Consider the following 24,043-nt stretch of genomic DNA (forward strand, 5'->3'; position numbering starts at 1 on the left):
AAGGGCTCACCTTCACTTGGGATGCTTGGTAGATCAGCACTGCCAATTAGTTAAATGCATTACAAAAATAATTGTGGGTATTCCTTCAGAGCCTACCCATCTCTTCTCTTTTCAAACTAAGTTCGCCTTTGGTGTAAATGAGCAAGGATTTAGCCAATGTATTGAGGGAGAGGGAAAGGTAGCAGCTCCTGAAACGAACTGTCAATAATTAGGAGCACATTTTCTAGAGCTACCTGTGCATGGAGGTCTCTGAACTGCCTCTAAAACAGGAGCAAGGAGGTTTCATCGGAAACAGCAGTTCTTCTATAGTCTTCAGGTGCAGCATTTGGACTTTTTTTTTTTTCCAATACAAAAAGCCACCCCCCTCCACCCCCAGCTTGTACTAGATTGAACCAAGCCTGAGCGAAAGTTGGGGCTGGCAAAGCTCCAGCCGAGTGCAGAGGGTATGCTCAAAAGCAGGAAGCTGTGGCAAAGCTGAGTCGCTGAAAAGCTACTGGAGCTAATATATTGTGGTCATGGGGATAGGCAGCAGCATCTGAGTAGTGATGGGAAGACTCAAAAGCACCTTCAAAACAGGCTTGAAAAATACTGCTGATCTTTGCACTTTGACTGGGCTTTTGTGCTCACAGTTACGCTTGAAGCATTTAGAATGACTTCTGCGTTGACGGTCTGGAGCGGCGCGTATAGCTTATCCCTATGTGCGACGTGTGCCTTGCAGAAGCCTCATTTGCTGCCCGCACACTGAAATGCAGAAGTAGGCTTTGAAGGTGAAAGGGATGCGTAGGATTGGGTTCATCTGGTAGCATTTGTGACGGCGTCTGGGGCAAAGCAGGTCGTAAACACTCGCTGGTGAATAGCTGCCTTCCCCACCTCTTTCTGTGGCAGCGTGAAAAGCCAGACGTACACTCGTGGATTGACTAATTCTTTTATGGGGCGGAAAAAAGGTACTGGCTGTGAAGCTAATAAAAAACACCAGGTGGTCAAGATATCATGGAGGCCCATTGTTCTAGGAGATGGTTTCATTCATTAATATGAACAGCGATGATGAGAACAGGATGCGTAATATTGCCATGTGAGATAGGGAGCAAAGAGATGTCCCTTTCCTTCTCTGGCCACCCTTGGGAGGGGGGTAGGAGTGGCCATGTTTCAGATCCAAAGAACCGCTGCAAGCTGAGATAAAGGGAGGACTTCCACCAGTTTCTCAAGGGAGAGGTAGTTGCTACCAAAATGCCACAGTCCTTTAGAGAGCTGCAGCCAGCACATGGGGGAAGGACAAGCTCCTGTCTCCATACCCAAGTTTTGCTCTTTACTGCTCTGGGTGCCTGTAGGTGCCTGCCCCTGTAGCTGTCTTGGTTTTGGGTACAGCTTGAGAGACTGATTCACGTGTTTCTTAGTGCCTGGAGTGGCCACACCACCTCTGTGTGATGGAGACACAGATGTACTTTCTGTGGTCCTTACTCTACTGCGGGTCAGAAAATACACAACCATCCAAGCTGCAACTTGTCCCACTTGTCTGCTTTGTACTGACCTGTGGACCCTGGACAAACCAACTGTTTTTATGTGTTTTGCAGTTTTTCAGTAGTGCCCTGCTCTCAGATGGAGGAAACTGTGGGCATGTGTCAAGCGGATTAGTGGAGCTGTGTCAAAACCCACTCTCAGATCACGCTCACTGCTTGCCCATCATCTGGGTTATAAACCTAAGTCCTAAGCTGTCTAACCACAAGTGCATAAAAGAGGGATCTGATTGAAGGACTAAGGGAGGTGCTCAGACAAGTGACGAAAGTTGAGTGTGATGGGTTTGGGCATAACAAGCCACCTCAGGGCTCTGTGAAGGGTAATGTTTTGAGTCTACTTTGTGTCCTAGTGTGGGCCAAAGGCAGCTGAGATGAAAGAGGTGTAAGTAGAGAAGGATATCACCATCAGCTTCAAGCTGGGCCTAGGTAGCTAGGTCCTTTGTGCCAAATCTGCAGCCAGTGAGGTGACCAAGGAGAGTGTAGTGATGGAGCTGATATCATCAAGCCTGCTCTTACATCCCAACACAGAAGTAGCTTTGCATCAGCTGCGCAGAGTGCAAAACACACTGTCTGATCCAAAATATCTTCCACGCTGTATCTCTGGTGTGGGATTACATTCAAGGATCACATACTCAGCACCACTCGCAGATGGTGAGTGGAGACAAAGAAATGAAGAGCGAAAATCTTTCTTTTTCCTAGAGTGAATGCTCTGTAGCTCGCCCTTGAAGCAGAGTTAAAAAAAAAAAAAAAAAGAAAATAATTTATGTTGGCCTGAGCTGTGGTTTGGAAAGAGAAAAGGAGAAAAGAAACAAAACAAAAACACTGGCCCACAAAGAAGAAAAAACAGGAAAGGAAAAGAACAAAACATCCTGTACACAGCAGCCAGTCAGTCGAGGAGGGAGGGTCCCTGTCATCTGCATTCCTCTGATGAAGTGGGCACAGGCTGCCCTGATCAAGTCTGCGTTGCTCAAACCTTTCCTTTCCTTTCTTCAGACTTTCTGCTCACCCGATCATGTGATGCCTCCTGTTTATCCCTGAGGTGGATCAGCAGGACCAAAGGTGGTTTCAATGCCTTTCCTCCTCTCTAGATGCTGTTTTGTGAGGAGTGAGAGCAGCGTGGCATCTGCAGGCTGTACCATTCCCGGCTCCTTTCCTGGGATGAGTATCAGGGAGCGCAGATCCCCACTGGGCACCAACAGATGTAAGCTCACCTTGCCCTGCTCCAAGACGAGGGGCAAGCACCGAGCCTGAGCCTGTGTCGTGCAGTCAGCACTGTCTTGTGGATGAGCTAACAGGATATATAGCCTGAACCGGAGCCGGCTCTGAGCCTATGCTGAGAAACTTGGGTCTCTCTGCACTTGCCCGTGTGAAAATGCCTCGTGTTCTTCATCGGAACAGCTAACATGAGAATGAAACCAGTGCGGAGACCTCATTGTTGTCTCAGCTCAAGAAGGAGCCAGTCTGCAGGGTGGGGTGGCTGGGATGGGTCGGAGAGGGAGATTGAAACCCGTGCTGTTTGTGCTGTTTATTCTCAGGTGAGGATGAAGCACAATGCTAATACAGCATCTTTCAGGAGGCCTGAAAGACAAGAGTGATCAGTAGTTGTGATTGGGGGAAACCTCTCCTTTAAGGGATCCTTTACTAAGCCCAGTTAAACACTAGTCGGGTGCCCCTCTCCTGGTCATTGTTTGTGTGGTCTTGCTGAAGTGGATGCGATTTCCTCCAAAACCCATAAACGTCACTTCTTAATCAGTTCCAGAGTTACTGCGTCCTCCTCCAAGCAGGCTGCATGCATGAATCTATCACTGAGCTGCTGGAGCTAATCCCCTCCCCTGCCTTTCCTTTTGGAGAGGGTAAAATCAGTTTTTGAAATAGGGGCAGAGCATTTCCAACGAGTGGTGGACGTGGTCTTGTAGTTGGGAAGTCGGGCACACTACTCCTGCCCTGTCACAGGCAGAAGGGGAGGACGGACACTTCACGTATCAGCAAGAGGAGAAGCCTGAATGAATTCCCCAAAAGCTGATACTCATAGCATGGTCCTTGAGGTTAGCTAAACCGGCACGGAAGTGCACACAGCTTCTCCTTACATGACTTCTGAGTTACATGACCAAACCATGAAGTCAACGTACAGGAGGTGACAGCACATTCAGCTTCTCCCATACATTTTGCCTTGGCTCTCCCTCTAAAAGTATTCCAGGAGAGTTTTTTTCCTCTGCTTTTCCTGTTGAAGTTGTCTCTACTGAAATCTTAGATGAAATATGTACATTTAAGAACAGATGTAGCAGATGCAATTTGAACTAGCTTCCCCATCTACCAAAATCCCTTAAACTTGGGAAAAGAAATTTTTAATAATGATATATTATTTTTTAGGTGCTTTAAGAGGTGCCGCCTTCATACAATATCATTTACTGTAATTGCTTACTATCCCTTGTCCTCTCATTTCCACCCCCTGCCATCCCATACCTTCCCTTTTCCAGCTTGTTTATTTTAGAGTGCAAAGCTACTTAGAAATATTTATTTTTGGATCAGCTACTGATTCACTTAGTGACTAACTTATTTCATCACTTGATGCCTCATTTTACCTATACATTAAGAAGGATTAATAGTACCTGCTTTTCAGGGCTGTTAGCAGTCTAAATTAATTCATGCTTATAATGTTTATAAAGAGATTTGAGATCCTCGGTTACTGCAGGCTAGGGAGCTGCAAAGTATCTTATTTTTACTTAATAGTGTTTTTTTTGTGTGTAACTTTACATTATAAAAGTACAAGAAACCTTGCAATTAGTTGGAGAGTCTATTATTCCCAGGGCTTAGTTTATATTCCAGTTCAGATACAAGCATTTTGTCTGCATATTTTTTCCCCTGATGTTTCAATCAGAGTTAATGTCCTGATCTCCTTTACTGAGAAATGTCGGATGGTGGGAAATGCGGCAATGAATATCACGGGGTGGGTAACAGAACTGTGCAGTGTTGTTTGGTGCTCTCAAAAAGCTGATGTGCTCTTCTTCAGAGGTCACTGCGTTTTGTTGTTATTACAGGAAAATCTGTAGCCAGAAAGCCAAAAAGTTAGACTTAACATTAGAATTTGTGACAATATTGTGCATTCACTGGAAACATTTTGTCAGCATTGTGGGAGATTGCTGTGAGTCTATCAGGAAGAGTGAAAGGACAGCAAACCAGGAGAAGGCACAAGGGGAGTGTCTAAATGGAACCTGAAATCAGTTTGCAATTATTTCACATTTACTGAGTAATCTACCAAATGATAGTGCCGGTGACCACATCTGCTACTGATACCACATTGCTGTGCAAATATTACTTACAAAAGGTGTACATTTAGACTTGAATATCAGTATGTGGACAGATCATCAGTTTGGTTATGCTAAAAATAGCTCCACTGAAATAATTAGAGACTTCTTATTCTGTTGCCTTGTCTCTTATGAATGGACTTTGGACTTGACTGGTTTGTGTAATGCATAAAATGTAGTTTTGGGGAAAATAAGAGGGTGGGATACCCCTCCCAGTGAAGGCAGTGGGAGTTTTGCCTTTGATGTTAATGGGTGTAGGCTTTCACCCTCAGTTTTGTTGCCACTGGACTGATGGCCATATTTTAAAATCCAACACTGGATTCCTGTGTTTGGGAATCTCTCAGTGGAGGAGCAAAGCAGGGTGACAGAGCAGTTGAAATATCAACAAGATGGAGCAGAGAGAGAAGTGGGTTTTGTGCTCCCTGATCCAAGGGCAGTTACACACACTTGTTTTCTAACATCATGTAGAAGAGCTGCAGAGTGTGAGATGAACCAGTTGCTGACAGCAACTGGGGACCACTGGCCCTGCCCTCAGCCCTGTCTATGGGAATGGTGGGAATTGCTTCCACAGTGGCTATGACCACTTGAGGGTCTCCCCTGATGGGAGAATTTGATCTCTCCTGATCTCCCTGATGGGAGATCTTTCTGATTGCGTCCATCCAGCATCACAAAACACAGTAGCCAGAATACGGCCCAAAACAAGGCCTCCCTTTGACAAGAGCTTTATTTTCTGGACTTAGCCTGTTAGCTGTTGCCCTTTTCTTCATCTTGGCAGACTGCAATAATTATCCAGATGACATATATAGGAAGGCCACGAATTATTTTAACAATTAACCCAGCTCTGGAGTCACTGCCAAATATTTGTTGGTTCGTAGAGGAAGTCTAAGTGAGTAAACCATGCTGAGTGACAATAGCTCTGCTTCCCAGCCAGACTGAACAGCTCGTAATGTAACTCAAACGTTTCCTCTTTCAAGCTTGCTTATAAAAGAGCAGACAAGGAAAGGGCAAAAAGGACATTTAGAGGAACGCAAAACTGGAAAAACAACCACTGATGTAATGCACTTTCTAAACTAAACATAAGGCATGCACTATTGCAGCCATTTAAATAATGATTAAAAAGAAAACCAAAACAAATAGACACATAACTTTGTCTACTTAGTCCTGAATACTGAAAGAAAAAGTGTGAGCAATTCCATGTTGGATGTCTAGGAAATATTTGCCTTGCACTATGCGTGTCCTGCGTCATCTCTGCTCCTGGTAGCGAGAAACACCAAAAAGTGGAAAAGTTGGATGAGATAGAGGGCATAGAGCTGTGCACAGGAACCAGAGAACACAAGGCAGAGGAGCAATAGAACATGGACCTCTGGTGACCATCTTACGTGGTCCTACAAGGCCCAGCTGAGATGATGTCTTCATTGTGGAAATGCACACAGTAAAGGGGCCGGGCTTTGGAAAGAGCTTAGAAGTTGAATCAATAGGATAGTGAGAGAAGGATTAATTTACAACCCCATTTCACAGAAGGATAACTAAAGTATGGAAAGATCAAAGCTTCTTTGCTGCCTACGCTTTTCCACATGTCTAATCTGGCCTTTCACTGGCACCACTTATTAAGGCAGAGTTAAGTAGATGCATTGGTGTTTTCAGGATTGGGACCTATGCGACTTGCCCAAAATCACAGAGGAAGTGTGTAGGAATAATACCTTCATCTCTCGAGTCCCGCATCACTCTCTCAACCACAAAACCATTCTTCCTGTCTCTACATAAAGATAGAGCTGAGAGAAGTGATTTTTATGTACACATGCACATATGCAGAGTGCCTTATAAGGAGTATAGAGACACTAAGGTGGAAGTTTCATTAGAAATCACATAAATTCAGTACGTCTCAGAGTGATTTTTCTTTTGTATAAAGCAACATTGTTTCTCTTTCTCTTGTTTCTCCTCCACCAACTTTCTCCCATTTCAGGCATCATAACAGCACTTGCTTATATGAGGTTTCTGACTGCATTTTATGGAATGAAAGAAAAATCACATGACTCTGAGCTGGAGCAAAGCCATAGAGCTTGATTTCATAATGCAAATTATTACGACTTTGGTGGATCTGGTATGAGTCACTGGTCTATTTCGTTGAATTTCTTCTTTGTATGTGAAGTGAATCCTTTTCTCAGGGAGGGTCCAAAGTAGAAACAATGAGAAATTGGTCCTCCCTCTGCCCTGAATGCTCAGGTTCAATACGAACAAAGACAACTTTATCAAAGTTACCCAGCAGACGTTGGCTAGAGTTAATAGAGCAATTCTGTATTAAACTAGCACACAGCTAGGCTATGTTTTCAAATGGCCTTTAATAGAGATCCTTATGAAATTGGTAGATGACAAGTTCAAAGCATACAAAAGGAAGAGGTTCCTCTTTCGCTCTGTCACTGAGCAGTGGAATTCCTTGCTGCCACTTTGCCACTGTTGTCTGGACACTAAGAAGTTTACGTGGATTAGATAAGCAATTGCACAAATCTGTGAAAGAAAAGATCATTTGGGGCTGTGGATTACAAAGATACGTTTCTGGCTCAAGAAGTCTCTGAGTCACAAGTTGCTTGGATGAGAGAAAGAAGGCTACATTAGTGAACTCCAAGATATTAGAGGTGGGCTTCCCAGAAATGCTCAGACTTGGACTGTCTTTCCACTAAGTTAGTCAAAGCTGATACCAGTGAAAGTAAAGAGAAGCCAGTGGACAGGGTGGGCTGTTCAGTCATGTAAAAGACAGGCAATGCATTTAATCTGGTTGGGTAGGCTTATTCTTTGTTCAGTGAGCAGATATAGGCAGAATCTCTCTCACCTCTGGAGACTGATTCATCCCCTCCTAAGGCAGAAGTCCAAGATAAGTGGGGTCAATCACCCACTGTCTCACTTCATGAGTTTAATAGAAGCCAGAGTAAATAATTTATTTGGGATGTCTAGGGCAGGATTCAGTTAGAGACTGAAATTTTGGAAGTCTACATGTGAGGTAGGTGCTTTAAGTCTCTTAAGAACAAATAGAGATGTAGTAAAGACAGTCCGTGGAGCCTATGTTTCATTTTACTCTGCAGCAGACAAATTTAGTCAGCTGCATACCTTTAAGTTTGCAGATTAGTTGGTGTTTATTGCTGTCTGAGCTATCCTAGTGGATCTGGCCTCACCCCCAGCAGGTACTCTGGCTGCAGGTACCATACCACACCTGCCATATGGAAATCTTGGATATATTAGATCATCTCAGATGACACTAGATGTCTGTGTTTAGGCAAGTGAATCACATCCCTGCTCTTCATTTACTATAGTGCTAATTTACACGTGCTTCAATTCAGTTGCCCCAAAATGGTGCCTAGTGCTCTTTGAAGTGCCTTATGGTATTTTTTGGGGGTTTTTGAGCACCTCTGCAGAAGGGCATGGGCTTCCTATAGGTTGTGTCCTCTCTACCAGATGTATGGATGGCTTGGATAGACTACAACTTCTAAAAGTATAGTGGACATCTATGTGTGAGGAACTGAATTAAGCCCATAATTCACATATAAACATCTACACACAGGCATGTAAATTTGGGTCTCTGCATATGGAGCTGAATCCCATTTCTATCTTCTGGATGACCAAACGAGGTAAGTTAAGCTCTACCAAAAATTATTTTGAAAAATTTCACCTTAAGAACAGGAAGAGCACAACAACTTCTAGGAGCACTCAGCATGTTCAGTAAGGAGCTCTTCCTTTTTATCTCTTCTCCCCAGCATTTCTTTCTCCAAAAGTCTTGCTTGACAGCAGGTGTAGAGCTCCAGCTCCTGAATGAGAGGCACTTGTTCACAAAGGGTCCCTCCAGAATTAGTAATAAATGTCTCATGCCTACAAGTAATAGTTTTTACTTTTATAAATGCATAAACCATAGAGGTCTTTTTTTCAGAATTTAGCATTTCATAATAGTGGAAAAAAAGTTTCTTAAATTTGTGACACAATAAAAAAAGCCAGCTGCTACTTTACACTAGCGCTTGGTACAGTAAACAGAAAGTGGCTTTTAATCACTGGTTGGCCATTAGTTTGACAGAGCCTCTTCATCACAAACCGCAAGTCACTCTTATACATGGAAGCAATTTTGATTTTTCTCAGGGAGAAAAAAATCCCTGCTGTTTCCAAAGATCTTTGACAGTTAGGATGGCTTAGCTCAAAGCTTCTCAGTTAGGACACATTGACATAGATGGGCACAAATGGATGAAGCTCATTTTGCTTACACTCCAAGCTTGCTGGATGTAGGCCAGCTCTGAACTGGAAGCCAGAAATCATGTTAGGACGGAGCTTTGCCCAAGCTAGTAAGATCTGTTGAAGGCATATGCTGAGAAGCAAGACATATTAGTTTGGATTATTTTGGATGTAGCTACATTATTTTCATGTAGCTACAAAACTTCCACACAGGGATTCCTGGTCCTGTGTACTCATGTCAAGGTGCCTTCAGCTTCACTAATGGGGCCTCCAAGGAGAAAGAAACGTATTAAAATTAACCCAAAGTCCACCAAGAACTTCTGCTGACATATTAAATGTTGGATCAGGCCCATAGTCAAAAGGGCTTAGGCTGTTCCCTCCTTAAAAAATATACAGCTAGGGCTTAGAGGAAAGCATCGTCCTCGAGATCCCTATCCAGCAGATTTTGCTTTATAGCTATTGACTATTTCCATTTACTCTCCAACTGGCTCATAGCACCAGGCTGTAGGAGACTACCTGGTCATCAGGGAGCCTGCCTGTGCTCTGCATCACATGCAGAGGTAATGATGCCATTTGTATGCCACAACATGCAACAACTCAAGGCTTGTTTGCTTGTCTCCACTGAGTGATAATCCAATACAAAGCCCCTGAAGATTTCAACAAGCCTCACACTCTTGAAGAACAGATCTGAAGAATGCTGTGTGGTCTTCCACATGAAACATGTTCACCTACATGCTTTGTGCATGCATTGCAAGGTAGGATGTGGAATTGTCTCTTGTACATCCCTATGCATGTTTGAAGGCTTCAGTACTGTAGAAACTGAAGTCCAGCCATGTGAGCAACCCTTCTGAGCTTATCAAATACCCTTACTTGGCCTGGTGTCTCTGCAAGAGACATTTGGTCTCTGCAAGTCCTCAGAGTCCTCATGGAAAATGTTTTAAATTGCATGTTACTTTTTAATAATGAAAATAATTCAAGGACTGAAGGACAGCATGAAATATTGCACACATGGCGTCTTTTTTCTCTCTAAATATTGATCTAATCAAAACAAAGGCTTGAAATGAAAATGCCCCTTCGATGGTAATTATGGTCCTGAGGTCACAGTTAAGTAGCAGGACATCAACAGTTAATAGTGCAGAATCTGGTTCTTCCTAAACTGGTGTGAATTGATAGTAAAGCCAGAGACATCAAATGCATGATACTGATATGAAACCAGCCTGAGTGAGAGTAGAATCAAACCTCTAGTGAATTATCATTACTCTGAATTTCTCTGATTTCTGGCAGGTTTACGGCACGGCCTTTACAATATTTTAACTTAATGTTTTTGTATGTGTGTGTTAAATGTCCTGTCTATTTGAGTGCTGCATAACCACAGTGTGTTCCCCAGGGGCATCCCTCCTACATATACACAAAGTTCTGCTTAATGTTTCACTTGGATTTATTTGAATCTTTTATTATTACAGTACTGAATGAATACTTGCATTAAAAACACTTGTCCCAGTAATTTTACCAGAAGCTGTTTTTTTTTTTTTTTTTTTTTTTTTTTTTAATTACTTCGTCACATGGAGGCATTGACACTGTAGATAAAATTCATTGCTGCAGAGATTCTGAAAACCTAAAGTTTTGTCTACCCCCAAGACTTTTAATGGTTTAATCAAACACATATAAACCCAAGTGTTTCCAGGTCCTACATGAACACTTAAAACTTTAGATGAAGCTTGTATTGATTAAATTTGTTTGGGAGAAAAAAGTCTTTTGAAATATCTTTTCTGATGGACCAGTTGTCTGAACAGAAATGGAGAGTGTTTCTGAAAAACCTGACAAGATCAGAAGATTTAAAGCACTTCACAAACAGTTCTCAGCACCTCACAAAACAGAAGTTTTTAATTTTTTTTTCCCCAGCTTGGCACAGAAAATATAACTACACTAATTCGCAGGTCGATTTAGGTTATCTTGGGAAGGACTATGTGACTGCTCTGAAGTCCATATATTTTAATTGATTAAATTTAACTAATTGCAGCTATTCTGTGTAGATAAGACCTATGTATGGATGAGGTATGGAAGTCTTCTGACGGATCTCTGAATGCTCCTGGGAGGTCCTGTGATACTTATTGGCAGTTTCCATCAGTATTGACAAAAATGTTGACAGGTCAAGACATTCTGCATATGAGAGTCATTGATTTGGCTCATTGTTCCTGCCATAGGACCTCTTTCCCTATCACAGACAGCACAAGGCTGTGGTTTCTGCACTGCCATGAGACATAAGTAGTATACATGGCTAACCAGGTAGCTGGCCAACTGCGTCTGGGGTTTTTGTTCCTGGGGAGGGGAGGAGAGAGGACGGAGAACTGCAAAGCAGCTTGGGGGTTTGTAAATCAAGTTGGCAAGTCTGAAGAGTTTCACTTAGCAAACTGGGTTTCTCTCGTGTTATTTTGTCCCTGTTATTGGTCTTTTTTTAATTATTAAAAAAAAAAAAGTCTAGTTTCATAATAAAACACAAATTATTCAATTTCACTGTCAGTGAGCTGGTAATTTATTAAGCTGCTAATTTAAATTAAACTGAGGGAGAGGGAGGAAGAGGAATAGTAGCTCAAAGATATTACAGTCCTATGAAATTGGAGAAAAGAGTTTGACAAATCAGTGGTCTCACTGAGAGGTTACCCCAAAGAGAAAGGCATTGGTCTAGACTCAGCAGTGATATTAGACACTGGAGAACTCACATAAGTAGTAGGAAACCAGGCTAACATGTTTGTTAGTTTTCACTGGCCTAGAAAGTGAAATATTCTTAGCCCAAAGAGAGTGCATGAGGAGCAGTGCTTTTTGCAACACTTTCAAGCACCTGTTTTCATTCACTATTGCAGAGCAAAAAGATGATTTTGCCACAATTGCTTGACACCATCACAAGGACAACAACATGAAGTCATACTTTAGAGTGACTGCCACTTCCAGGTTGAAATTTAGGTCATGCTCAACGTCCAGACCCTTTCTATAATCAATGGGAAGCAACAAGCACTTCCCCAGGATGATTATCCCATCCTAAATGAAATGGCTGAAAGAGGTAGGCTGACTAACCTTTCACAGGTGCCATGTTCTCCACTGAGTATGGAGGGATCCTGTGTTGCTAGCTTGGCCTAGAAAGCAGCAACTGAGAGGAACCACATGGTGATTAATTCAAGACCAATGGCTAGTTCTCCCCATGACACTGCAAAAACCTCTGGCAGGAGGTGACCTGAACTGTCCACCACCCCCTTCACCTGTGCCACCGTGGTAGGTGTGACAGCTAAATCCACCATTGATGTGAACTGGGCTTTTTTGTTTAGAACTGGGCAGAGTCCCAGCATCCTGGGAAGAAAAGGGCTGTTCTTATCCAGCCTGGTCAAGATAAGATCCCAGGGAGAGGTTTCACTTGTAGGCAGAGGGAACCTGAAGTGCTTTTTGAAAAAGCAGCTTTCCACTCCAAACTCCAGGTCTCCACTCAGCCAGTCATTGGATTTCCCAGCTGCTCTACTAAAAATAAATTGATGAAAATGAAAACTTTCTCTTGGCAGGGATTTTGACAAGTGTCTAATATAGACCTGTGCTGATGCAGTCAATGAGTAATAATATCACATAGCCAGCTATGGGAGAGGTTTATATTTTCTCTTTTTCTCTTTCCTTAGGAAGGGGGAGGGCTGCACTGTAGCACATTATTTACAGTATAGCTTGATTCAATTGCCAGAGGGGGAAAAAATTCAACCCATTGTTCAAGGACTATACATGGATTGAACATTAAGAAGTAAATTTCCCTGCCTGAAAAATGTAACCCCTCCTCTTTTCCTTTGGCACAGCTTCATCTGGAAGCTTTACATCTGAAACTTGGTTTCAGAAGGCAGATCAAAATCCCTGCTTTGGTCAGACACAAATGAAGGCCATCTTTGTTGCATGCTAAAGAAGGAATTTTTCTGCCTTATGGAGTAGGATTTTCTATTATTTTTTAAAGAGTGGATTTGTTACAGTTATAAAGAAAGTTGCAAGAGTAATTGAAGCACTACTGGGTTACACCAGCTCAGGATCTTGCATATTTTTCTTTAAAGTCCCTTTGACTGATTTTTAAAAGTGGCTGATGTAAACCCAAAGAAGAAGATCAGCTGCAGCTGCAGTGGGGATGGGATGTGCTTGGCCTCATGACCGCCATCATGTCCTGTGTCAAGGCCTTCAGGAGCTGCAACAAGCTGCACTCTCTACTAACTATTGAGATGCACAGTTCATCAGGCTTGGGTAGTCATCCTTAAAACTGTAAAAAGTGGCAAGCAGAAAATAATAAATACAAAAAAGTAACTTTGAAAGCCTGGAAAATATTTAACAAGCCTCACAGTTCTCATCTTGTGAGAACATGCATCAGCATGAACTGAGGAGAGACAAAATGAGATCTCTTCTGTAATTCTGAAACTCTTTGGAAGGATGAGGAAAAGTGTTAGAAAACTTTTGTTATACAGCTTTCAAAATCAAATTATGACTTACTTGTGGCATACTTTGTTGTATGAAGTAGTATAATAGCTGAGTAATTAGTTGGAAGAAAATATTTTTTTTCTATCAGTTTATAGACAGTGTTGAGTCTGCCAAAATGAATGAAGCATCATATGCAAATGTTGATGTATTGTTGAAGTATAGCTTGCTGAGCCTGGTTGCAAATTCCCAGAGAGCGCTGATAAAATATCCATCTAGAAATATCCAGGTCTTGCAGTAACAGCTCACTTGGTATTGCATGTCATACTCACTGAATATTTGCAAAAAAATGTCTGCATGAAGCAAGCATTTGTTGTTTACATAGCCATTAATGAACATTTCCAGATTTATTTTTCTCAGTGTTGCTTTCTCTAACTGAATTACAAGTGCAAAAACAAGATTGTGCTCATATCATGTTTAAACAGGCAAAGTTTCAAACATGAAGCCACATCTATTATTCAGCACCATCTTCTAAAAACATTAAAAGATACCCTTTTGAACTTTGTGGTTATTTTTGTCAAAAGACAAAGCTTCTTCAGGTTGAATTTTACTCTGAAACCAGGGTGTGAGTAACAATTACATTGCTTTGTGTGTGGCGGTATTACTGCTTGCTAATCTAACAGCTCAGTGCTAGTGGAAGTGATAATTGCATTCCCTCTTTCCTTCTCTCCCTTTGCTTCCGTCCTCCCATCCCTGGGCACCATCAGATAATCCAGCCCCTTCACTTGCTGAAATGCACTGGACCCTTTGCTGAGCTGTTCTGTAACCTGGCAGAAGACAACTCAGTCGTATTGCTATGTTAGTTTTCTGCCAGTTGAGAGAGCTAATCTGGCTCAGAAAGGGACCTGAGGTGCGTGGGAGCTGATAGCAGTGGTGGAAGGATGTAGGCAGAAGTGAAGGAGGAGGAAGGGAGGGAGGAGTGAGACCACCCCAGCTATGGCACTTAAATTACTTCAGCTGTGTTATCTACCTGCATACTATGTGCAGTTATGCAGAGATTTAACTGAGTCAGTCTTCTCTGCGCTCATGGTAGAAATTAATGAAAGAAAAGATGCACTTAAAATAGGGTTGAGAGGTTGCACTGTTTGCATCTTTAGGCATTTAAAAACTTCTGTAAATCTGGCTGGATTCGATTAACTTTAATTTTAGACTCAAGTTCAACCTTAAGTAGGAGTGTAGTCTCCCAGAGTCCAGTGAATCTGCTAATCTGCTTCCATTTTAATGCATACTTACGTTCTTTGCTCAGGATGGGTAGAGGAAAGGACCTGATTAAAAATTAATAAACACAGATCAGCTGTGTGCACCAATTCTTTTCTGTGCTGTATCAGCAACCTCGCCTTACCGTCTTTCCTATCCATTATCAAACGAGGTTTTCTCTAGACTGTGCGATAGATATGAATTCAGAGATGGAACTTGAAGGCTGGTAAAAAGCCTGAAAGTAGCTTTAGGGAGTAAAAAGTTTTCTGAATAATTATTTTTCTAGAACTATCCCACACAGATGTAAAGTTAGGAAAGTTACTCTCCTTATCTGTAAGGACAAGAGTTCAGCTGATGGAAATTTGAGCTAAAAATTGTGCAAGAGTAGAGCAATTGGAATAGGAAGTCAGGATTATTGTACCATGGCAGATTCAAAAACATGATTTTTTTTTTTCTGTCTCCCATTGGTAAGAAAGTGAAAAAAACACCTGCACAGCCAAAATTCTGAAATGATGTGTAGGATAAGTGGAATTGACAATTTCATTTTGACTTCATAGATTTGTCTGTTTTGATTTATAATCTAATCCTGGACTAAGGTAGATATGTTTTAAATATGGCAACAGTATCTGACACAAGAAATTTTCATCGTAACAATATATTTAGATTTTATTGCAATTAATTTTTGTTTGAAAATATTGATGAAATCACTATTTTCTGAAAGAATAAAATTGTTAATCCCACCTGAAAGATTTGGCTTGAATTATCTCTGACTTGCATTTATCTAATCTAGGAATGGTGCCATAAAGCCACCCAGGATAAAATCTTGAAACTTAGAGGGGAGTATGTGTAGTGAAGGGATCTCTTAACTGCACCTATTGGTATTGATTGGCTCTTAGTCTTCCACGAGTGGCAGCAGTTATTTCTTGCCTTAATTTCCAAACTGATGGCTTTTTCACCATCCTGTATCTTTCAAAAGTCTTTCTGCTTGCTCAAGTAGATCTTAGTGCTCCTCTATCCAGTGTTGTGAATGACAGAAGGAAGAAATAGCTGCAGTTTCCAAGAATGTGACCACATGGTTTTCATGACTGTATGTTTTTTTAATTTGTGGAATGTCTCATGTGCTCTGTGATAGGCACTTTAGGAGGAATATTGAGGAGGCATATTGGTTTTGGGGAAAGGCACTGGACAGAGGTCTGCCAGGTCTGAGTTCAACTCTTCAACTCCAGAAACCTAAATGGTTTCTGGAGCCATGCAGGGGTACCTATAAAACTGAAAGAGCAACTGGAGGCTTTGATAACTTTGTAAGTCTGGGCTTTTGTTTTGCCTTCCCCAGCTCTACCACATGGCACAAAATAAATTATCCTTTTAAATCTCTTTTATTTGTTTTACTTTTAAAAATGTTTTTCTTTTTTCAGGGCTTTCTCTGCTCACGCATGTGGCTAGTACAGAATATTTTAAGGTGTCTAGTTGTTGATCCATACAAATACTAAAAGTAGGAAAACTTCAGAAGAACTTGCTTTCTTTGACCAACTGTACTAACACACATGAAAAGATCAGCTGCCAAGACCCCAGTGTTATCCTCCACTGGCCAAGCCCAGAAGGGAAGAGGATATTAATTTTTACTGGCAGAAGCATCTGAGGCATTTTAGCTTTAAGAATGAGGATCACCTGAACATAAAGAAAAAAGTCATATTCCATCCCCTACAAGACAGGTGACCCAAGTACCTTATTTTGGAGACTTTCTGGGATTGCAAATGTCCATCCAGAAATGGAGGTAGAGAATGAACTAGGAGCATACAAAAGAAGTAAAGCCAAGTTCCTTCTCAGTGACTCTTTGATACATAAATAGCATTTACTGAGCACTGAGATTAACACCTCACTGAGGCCACTGGTGGGGTGGCAGATTTCATGCTTTTGCTGTTGCCTGCTCAGAGGGAGGTGGAATGAGCAGCACCATCTTGGTAAAATGTTACCACATCTCATACATCTTTCGCAGTAGGTCTGCAAATTCTTTTTTAAAGGTGAGTGCCCCCCCCAATGAAAAAAAATTGATTGAAGACCTGTATCTTGTAAGACATTAGATGCTCCCAAATTTTCTCAGAGTCTCCTTTTAATTCTTTACTACCATTTTTTCTTGCAGAAAGAGAGTTTAAGAAGACATTCATTTTGCCTCTGTGCCCATCTGTACTCCTTTCCCTCTCTCTCCTCAGCACCAGCCTTTTTTTAACCAAGTTTGCCCAAGTGTCTCGGAACTGGCACATCTATAGCAGCTTCATGAAGATAAACAGCTAGATAGGGGAGAAAGATCCCACAAGTCTGTCCCCATAAGTTTGAGCTCAACATTATAAGATACCAGAGAATTCACGTTGTGAGAGATGTGTAACCAATGTCCAAACCATGTTGAAAGCCTTGATCAGAGCCTGTACCTCTGGAGATGTCAATCAGCCAGTAAACCACAGTTTTCATCTTCCTGCCTCTGTTCAGTAATGCAAATAAAGCTAAATCAGGACCTGGTCCGCACTGGTGCCCGAACATGATAAGTCTGCTAAGGAGATGAGCTTATCCATTCAGGATCAGTAGTCTTCTCAGTTTGACTGGGACCAATTTGGAATACCAACACCAGGCTCATGCTCTGACAAAAGCTCTTGGGCTATTTTTCCATGGATTCAAGAAAAAACACATTGCTCAATTCTCAAAACAAAAGGGCTAAATATTTGGCCATTCATTTAGTTTTGGGGAAAAGCCTACTTGCAATGCTTTGTTCAGTGCTGGATTTCCATACTTACCACGAGACAGTCAGTTAAGGCTGCCTCCATGTAGGTTAGTGAGGCCTTACTGGATGAGATCTGCCAGCTAGAAAGCATCCTATGGAAGTATATGTTGTTGATATCTGTCTTAACACCTCCGTAGGATTCAAGTGCCTGTCTATGTGCCTACACAAAGCTTTTACTTTGTGCACAGGTTCACAAAGCCATATGCCACATGAAGTGCGTGGGGCAGTCCTCCCTTCCTCTGCCACTGTCAGACAGTTCAGTTTCCACTTCCTTCGGATACGTAAGACCCAGGGCCATGTTCCTCGTGAATTAGATCTGAAGGAGCAGCACTGCTGAGCGTCCAGGTATGCCAGTGCAGCACCTTCTTGCTGGTGTTAAATTGGCACGGAATCGTGATTTTGGATTAAAAGCTGCATCTGCCTAAGGAGGGCTCAGAGAGAGATGTACAGTACACGGTAGACTTTTGGAAATTACATTTGGAGACAATTAAAGGTCACATTGTTTAGCTAAGTCATAATCCATCACTATGAACAAGGCATTGATTACTGCTCTGGACTACATTCATTTTTAATTCAATTAGTGTAATAAATGACAGTTTCTGTATTTGCCTCTTCTCTTGATACATAGCAATGAGAATGGCAAATTACCTCTGAATTCAAAGTAACTCAACAGATAAGCTTCTTTCCATGCTCTTTGGCAAAAAATGCTTCCTAGCCTTAGCTAGCCAGTAAACATCCTGGCAATCTCCTGAAATGACTCATTAGTGGACTAGAACAGGGTTATGATTATCTGATTATCTGAGGAACGTTTACTAAAGTGTAAGTGTAACTACACAAGCCAAATTACAGTTTCCAGATCAGTCCTTCTGTGTCTGATTTGGTGGAAAAAGAGTGAGCTGCTGTGTTAGGTTTTCTCTGACTTGTTCTCTAGGAATAAAAGTTATTCTTAGGTCCTTGGAAATTGGGCATCTAATCTAAGCTCCTTGACTGCAGCCATGGGAAGCTTGCAAAAAGAAATGGGCACCTCAAAAAGCAGACTGTCTCCCCCAGTTCCAGCCTTACGGCTGCCCTTGTGCAGCTCAGTCATGCTAATGCTGCTGCTTGGGGGAGCCTGAAATCATGAAGGTTTAAGGACAGCAATGCAATTTGTTGCTTCTTAAATCTCATTCACTGTTCATTAAGGAGTACTGCTGTTCTTCTCCCCAGCCCTCGAGTGAATTGAAAAGTTGGGACAAAAGTGGGAATGAGTCACTGGTGAAAGAACTTGTTAATTTGGCTTTAACCCCTGATGTAGGAGCAGCAGTTTTAGCTGCCTAAGCAACGTGAAATTAATTCCACACTAAGGGATATAGAGCTAATTGCACAGGGGTTGACAGCTTGACAACTGCTCTTTGCAGGCACGGTGTTTCGTGCTGACCAAAGCTGGCTCGTTCGTCCCGTGAGCTTCCCTGTTTACGTCCTGTTCTGTATTCAGATTACAAGCTCCTTGGGCTTTAGGACAGTGTGACGCATATTGCTACCTTCAGCTGGATGCTGCAGTAGTATGTGAGAAATGAATCACCCAGTGTTTAGGTGGTAGCTGCCTAGCAGGATCTGTATGTAGGTTCAAGTGCTCTCTTGACTCTCAGTGGCAGTTAAATGTCCAAAGGACTTTTTAAAAAATCCATTAGTGCCTAGTGGCACATTTAGTTGCTTGAATACCTCAATAAATATCTTTGTCAATTAGAAGAAAATGATAATAAAATTCATTAACATTTGCAAAACGCTTTATGACCGATAGGTGTATCAACAATTATTAGCCCAAAGGCAGAGCTACTCTTATCACTGCCGCCAATATCTAAGCCGGTTTTACTTGGCAGGATTTAAACCTAACGGTTCTTATCATAAAAAGAGAAAGAAAGTGTCATCAGAACTGATTGAACTATATATTGGCTACGTTATGTTGTAATGGCTGTCAAAGATAAACGCTGGGGTGGCTTATCTTGCTTCCTAATCGTCTTCAGGTGTAATGTTGTCATTCATTTTGTTAATTCTCTCTTTGTATTTAAACCCAGGGGAGACCACAAACTGAAAAATACGCATTCAGTCTATTTCTGCTTTCTATTGGTCTGTTTGTGGGAATAATCGTTTCAAACTCAGTGACCACAAATGAGCTTATGTTTATACAAAACTTCCTGAGAAAGCGTGAAGGGGACCTGCCACCCTTCGCTGATGGGTTAACAACGTCTGCTGCTGCACACCTTATGTTGGGTCTGGTCTTGTGTAAGCCTGAGCTGCCCTTGCTTCTCCCAGATCTCTGCAGGTTCGTGGGAGCTTGTCCTGTAGATCTGCTTAATCTTAATCTCCCTGGGCACCCAAATAAGGTCCTCCCTGGCTCTTCCTTGTGTAGATAAGGAGAGACTCCTCCGGTTGTTACAGAGGCAAGTAATGTCCTCTAATCCATCAGTGGGAAGGGAGGGAGAAGAGGCTATTCCAGCTCTGCTGCATCTGTGGTCATTGGCTCTGAGGAACAAGCTGAGCCTGAAGAAAGGACAGCAAAATTCGTGGGTTAAACACAAAACAAAGACAGAATCTCCCCTTCTTCTCTTAGAGCAAAGGCATTGATTTTGAAAAATGTTTTTCTTCCCCAGAGCAGTGCTGCTTCTGGATACTTTCTAACCTTGTCCTAAGAGTATGAAAGAAACTCTCAGTTAAGTTTATCCTAGTAATAACCCTGTGATGGAAGGAAGTAATCTTAGTATCCTTATTTTATAAAGAGGGAACTGAGACTCAAAAAGGGGGGGTCTATCTTATCTATTTATATGCATTTGGGCTTTTGGTCTAAGCCAGTTGTTTGGGCTACCTCTGTAGCTGATGGAGGAAGGTAGGCAATTCCAGAAAGAAAATATCCCATTTCTTCTTAGCCACTTAATTTATCAGTGGGAGAGTTGGCCTTTGCCTAATCCCCATTGGGATCCTGGGATAGGTGGAGAAGGACTTTCATTTTCTGACTGTGTGGGTGTTCTCAGAGATTGCCTAAAATATTCAAATAGGATCAGGGCCCTCATAAAATGCTGTTTTAGCTGCTTTGCTTTGAAACCCCAGCCAGTGGTGTATTATCTCCTTTGCTTAATAGCCCACTGGTTTGAACAGTCATTTAGGAAGTGAAAGCTCACAGTTCAGCCCTGAGAGAGCCTGGTTTTATCCCTCCTAGAAACATGACCTAGATACCTTACAGCTCTTTTGGGTAGACATGTGCTACCAAATTAATCACAGACAATTGAGAGTGGTGGCAGAAACCTTGGGGATAAGGTCCAAGATGGGGCACTCCTGAATTAGCGTAGACAGAAGAAAAGAAGCTGCATCTCTCCATGCTCAAGATTCCTTCCAGGGAGAGGAGGCAGGTACCATAGGGAAAGAAGGTCACTGGAGGCAGTTTTTAACAGCAGGGGTTTTCTCAGCCAGTTCTGCTGCCCTGGACAGCCTGGATAACCACTGGGGCTCTTAGAGCTTTCAGACTGATTAATACAGTGCTGTCCCAACAACTTGGTTTCTTGGATTTATTTTCCCTTCCTCTTCAAAAATAAAAAAAAAATCTCAGTTTATTTGCCAGTCATCTTTAGATGGTTAAATCAATTGTTGGAAACTCACACAGTACAGAAATAAGCTTTTCTGCCTTTCCTAAAAGAAATGGACATCAGCTTCCTCTCACTGAACTTGATTAGGCCATTTCTGTGATTTCACCACACTTGCCCTTTAGACAAGAAGTATGAAATCTTTCTAAGAAATAAGCACACAATTTCTGATTTTATCAAGTGAAGACAAGAGAACAGAAGTAAAGAAAAGAGAGAGGAGAGGAGAGGAGAGGAGAGGAGAGGAGAGGAGAGGAGAGAAGAGAAAAGAGAAGAGAAGAGAAGAGAAGAGAAGAGAAGAGAAGAGAAGAGAAGAGAAGAGAAGAGAAGAGAAGAGAAGAGAAGAGAAGAGAAGAGAGAAGAAAAGAAAAAGCAAAGCAAAGCAAAGAAAAGCAAAGCAAAGCAAAGCAAAGCAAAGAAAAGAAAAGAAAAGAAAAGAAAAGAAAAGAAAAGAAAAGAAAAGAAAAGAAAAGAAAAGAAAAGAAAAGAAAAGAAAAGAAAAGAAAAGAAAGAAAAGAAAAGAGAAAGGAAAAAATAAAAGAAAGAGCAAAAGAAAATAAATCTTTAGCTATTAAATGGAAGGTCACATAAAGAAAAGAATTGTAACTGGACTGATAACCGTGTCCCTTAAATTAATACTGAATAATTGGAAATGATAATTTGCAAGTGACATTTCCTGCATGGTTAACCATGGTATAGGCTTTACTGTTATATTGTTAAAAATGAATAAGTTGCTGCACAACTGCTAATAGCATTTGTAGCTATTGAAGATAAGGTAACAGTAAGGGGTAATCAAACCACATTCTACCAAGTATAAAATGACTATGTAAAATGACATCTGTAAATCAAAGCTTAATTAACCTGATGCAATTTACAATAACTGGCCAGCCCAAGTTTTCCTCAGGCGAGCTGCCCTGATGGAGCCAGCTGATGGTACAGTCAGATGGGTTGTTCTGGCGGTAGCTGAGGTACAAGGCTGCTGCTGTCCCCCTGCAAATGCTTGTTGCACCTTTGCATCTGCTGGAATAACTGCTCGTGTCATTGCTCCCTTGCCTTGGTATCTGTCCATACTATCTGGGTTTAAAAAGCTTGTCTGAAGAAAAAAAAATAAAAAGAGGCTAAGCCAGAACCTTTTGGGAGAGTCCCTTACCATAGATCAGGAGGTCTGATCTCCTCCAGATCAGGAGGTCTGTGCATGTGGTGTGGGACTCCCATTTTGGTGCTGTAGGTGTGGGTGGGGCACAGAAGAGAAGCACTGAAAGGATTAGAGGCTTGGGGAAAATGCCTGATGGTGTAAGAAATGAAGAACTCAATTTATTTAGCCTGTATGAAAGAAGACTGAGAAATGCTTTGATTACACTGCATAATAGAGAAAACGCAAGATACGAAAGGGCAGTTTAATCTGTCAGAAAGCAGATAACAAGAATCGTGGATATGAAAGCTAGACGTGTTCATCTTAGAAATAAGGCACATATCTTTTTAACAATGAGGATGATTAAGAAACTACAGAAAGGAATGATGGCGTTTCCATTTCCTGATGCATGCTACTTAATTTAAATTGAGTCACCTTCCAGGGAGAAATGTGTTAGTTCAACACCAGTTACTGGCTAGATACAGGCCTAACTGGATGAGATGGAACAGGAAGTCAAATCAGATGGTTTACTTTTTAATAATAGCTTTAAAATACAAGAATTAACAAACATTGTCCTGTAGTTACTACTGAAAACTTAACACTACAGAAGCTGGTGTAAATCTATCTCACCTCACCTCACCTCACCTCATCTCATCTCATCTCATCTCATCTCATCTCATCTCATCTCATCTCATCTCATCTCATCTCATCTCATCTTTCATTGCACTCTAATTTAGGATAAAAATATATGATTCCAATAGGTAATCCAGGTTTCTCTCCCCTATTTTATAGCTATACAATTGGAAGTGTTGTTATTATTATCACCATTAAGGCTTAAGCATATGTTTAATGTGCACTTAAACACTTTTTTCAACTTGCAGCCTTAATCATCATAGTGTAATAAGAACTGAATCATTACAGTGCAGCAGATTAGTTCTCAGAGCTTCTGCACCTTAGGCGGTGATGCCATTAATTCATATAAACCAAGCAGCACTGGGTCTGGCAGGTATTTGGAAGGGAGACCTCCAATGCAAATGTATTCTGTTTAAATTAACTTCTGTTGAGGCTACTCATGTACCTACTAAATGTGTGCATTGCATTTAAAAATAGAGATAGACAGTAAGCTAACAAAAAGGTAGGACAGTAATGTAATAGGTGCAATTGGAACTGACAGAGGAAGTAGGTGAGAAATGAAGGAAGGCATGCAAGAAAATGCATGAGGTATGAATCAGATTTCAAATGAACATGCAATACAAGTGCATCTTTCCATAAATTCTTCAATCCCTCTGAGTTTTCCATCTTCTAAATACTGCAGAAATTATTTTATGTCTGTGTATATAAAATTCCTTCCATTAAAATAACTTCTGCTGAGCCATATACAGTTCAAAAAATCTCTGGATTTTTTCAGAACTATCCAGAAAAAGTCTTCACCCTTCACATGCTATCTAACTGGGATGAGGCAGAAAGGGTACATCTGAAACATCTGTATGATCATGCTTGTACTATCAACATGCAACTAATCTGGGGAAAAACTTGCTACCAAAAACTGCTAAGCGCAGGGTTTAACAAGGTTATAAAATAAATATCTTGGCCTAAACAAAGCAAAAGAAGGCTCTGTGGATTTAGTTTCCCAGGCATATTCTCTAATATATTATAAAGTGCAAATGTTGGTCAAATCTTTGTCATATTTGGACCTCTACGAAGTTTTCCTCCTGTGCAGCTTTGCTGGCATCATTCATTCAGTGGTGACTCTGTTCTTTCAGGCTACTCTTACAATTAAACTTTTCAGGACTTAATAACTTGGTATCTCTGCTTCT

This window comes from Ciconia boyciana, chromosome 1 (genome assembly GCF_034638445.1).
Source record: "Ciconia boyciana chromosome 1, ASM3463844v1, whole genome shotgun sequence".
NCBI classification, from domain to species: domain Eukaryota; kingdom Metazoa; phylum Chordata; class Aves; order Ciconiiformes; family Ciconiidae; genus Ciconia; species Ciconia boyciana.